Source organism: Capsicum annuum, unplaced genomic scaffold, assembly GCF_002878395.1.
Source record: "Capsicum annuum cultivar UCD-10X-F1 unplaced genomic scaffold, UCD10Xv1.1 ctg74163, whole genome shotgun sequence".
Taxonomy (NCBI): domain Eukaryota; kingdom Viridiplantae; phylum Streptophyta; class Magnoliopsida; order Solanales; family Solanaceae; genus Capsicum; species Capsicum annuum.
The window spans coordinates 1-1,934 of NW_025884250.1; the positions used below are offsets into that span (position 1 = coordinate 1).

Sequence of the window (1,934 nt, forward strand, 5' to 3'; positions counted from 1 at the left end):
TCTCGTTTCCGCCAAGAGGAAAAACAAAAAGATTCGCCGATCGAACCGACAAAATTAAATCGAATTTTAAAGGAAAAAAAAAGGGATGCAACACGAGGACTTCACAAGGGGTCAACCATCCTAGTACTACTCTCGCCGAAGCACGCTTAACTTGGGGGTATTGATGGGATCCGGTGCGTTAGTGCTAGTATGATCGCATCCGTCATTCCCAGCACTCCAAATTCTATTACGCCTCTTTCTCCTACACCGCCAGTCACACACCGCACGCGCGCCCCTGCGCTTTTCCCCCGTTCTCGTTTCCACCAAAAGGAAAAACAAAAAGATTCGCCGATCGAACCGGCAAAATTAAACCGAATTTTAAAGGAAAAAAAAAGAGATGCGACACGAGGACTTCCCAAGGGGTCAACCATCCTAGTACTACTCTCGCCCAAGCACGCTTAACTTCGGGGTTCTGATGGGATCCGGTGCGTTAGTGTTGGTATGATCGCATCCGTCATTCCCAGCACTCTAAGTTCTATTATGTCTCTTTCTCCTACGCCGCCAGTCACACACCGCACGTGCACCCCTGCGCTTTTCCCCCGTTCTCGTTTCGACCAAGAGGAAAAACAAAAAGATTCGCCGATCGAACCGGCAAAATTAAACCGAATTTTAAACGAAAAAAAAAGGTATGCAACACGAGGACTTCCCAAGGGGTCAACCATCCTAGTACTACTCTCGCCCAAGCACGCTTAACTTCGGAGTTCTGATGGAATCCGGTGCGTTAGTGCTGGTATGATCACATCCGTCAATCCCAGCACTCCAAATTCTATTATGCCTCTTTCTCCTCCGCCGCTCGTCATACCCCGCACGCGCGCCCCTGCGCCTTGCCTCCGTTCTCGTTTCCGCCAAGAGGAAAAACAAAAAGATTCGCCGATCGAACCGGTAATATTAAATCGAATTTTAAAGGAAAAAAAAAAAGGGATGCAACACGAGGACATCCCAGGGGGTCACCCATCCTAGTACTACTCTCCCAAGCACACTTAACTTCGGAGTTCTGATGGAATCCGCTGCATTAGTGCTGGTATGATCGCATCCGTCATTCCCAGCACTCCAAATTCTATTATGCTTCATCTCCTCCGCCGCCCGTCAAGCCCCGCACGCGCGCCCCTGCGCCTTGCCCCCTTTTTTGTTTCTGCCACGAGGAAAAACAAAAAGATTCGCCGATGGAACCGGTAAAATTAAACCGAATTTTAATGGAAAAAAAAAAGCGATGCAACACGAGGATTTCCCAGGGGGTCACTCATCCTAGTACTACTCTCGCCCAAGTACGCTTAACTTCAGAGTTTTGATGGGATTCGGTACGTTAGTGCTGGTATGATCGCATCCGTTATTCCCAGAACTCCAAATTCTATTATGCCTCTTTCTCCTACGCCGCCAGTCACACACCGCACGCCGGCCCCTTCGCTTTTCCCCTGTTCTCGTTTCCGCCAAGAGGTAAAACAAAAGATTCGCGGATCGAACCGGCAAAATTAAACTGAATTTGAAAGGAAACAAAAAAGGAAAGGATGCAACACGAGGACATCCCAGGAGGTCACCCATCCTAGTACTACTCTCGCCCAAGCACGCTTAACTTCGGAGTTCTGATGGAATCCGCTGCATTAGTGCTGGTATGATCGCATCCGTCATTCCCAGCACTCCAAATTCTATTATGCTTCATCTCCACCGCCGCCCGTCACACCCCGCACGCGCGCCTCGCGCCTTGCCCCCTTTCTCGTTTCCGCCAAGAGGAAAAACAAAAGATTCGCGGATCGAACCGGCAAAATTAAACAGAATTTTAAAGGAAACAAAAAAAGAAGGGATGCAACACGAAGACTTCCCAGGGGGTCACCCATCCTAGTACTACTCTCGCCCAAGCACGCTTAACTTCGGAGTTCTGATGGAATCCGGTGCGTTAG

At 49.2% G+C, this 1,934-nt stretch overlaps 5 non-coding genes and 2 pseudogenes across 5 annotated transcripts; all 7 read right to left on the bottom strand.

Moving 5' to 3' along the window:
* Positions 1-82: 82 nt before the first annotated feature.
* Positions 83-201, bottom strand: LOC124894448 (annotated as a pseudogene).
* Positions 202-373: 172 nt separating this feature from the next.
* LOC124894452 lies at positions 374-492 on the bottom strand. Its single transcript, XR_007051187.1, has one exon. It is a non-coding gene; the product is annotated as a 5S ribosomal RNA (ribosomal RNA).
* Positions 493-664: 172 nt separating this feature from the next.
* On the bottom strand, positions 665-783 carry LOC124894444. Its single transcript, XR_007051181.1, has one exon. It is a non-coding gene; the product is annotated as a 5S ribosomal RNA (ribosomal RNA).
* Positions 784-957: 174 nt separating this feature from the next.
* LOC124894446 lies at positions 958-1,074 on the bottom strand. Its single transcript, XR_007051183.1, has one exon. It is a non-coding gene; the product is annotated as a 5S ribosomal RNA (ribosomal RNA).
* Positions 1,075-1,246: 172 nt separating this feature from the next.
* Positions 1,247-1,365, bottom strand: LOC124894447. The gene has a single exon (XR_007051184.1). It is a non-coding gene; the product is annotated as a 5S ribosomal RNA (ribosomal RNA).
* Positions 1,366-1,541: 176 nt separating this feature from the next.
* On the bottom strand, positions 1,542-1,660 carry LOC124894451. Its single transcript, XR_007051186.1, has one exon. It is a non-coding gene; the product is annotated as a 5S ribosomal RNA (ribosomal RNA).
* A 174-nt stretch (positions 1,661-1,834) lies between these two features.
* Positions 1,835-1,934, bottom strand: LOC124894449 (annotated as a pseudogene).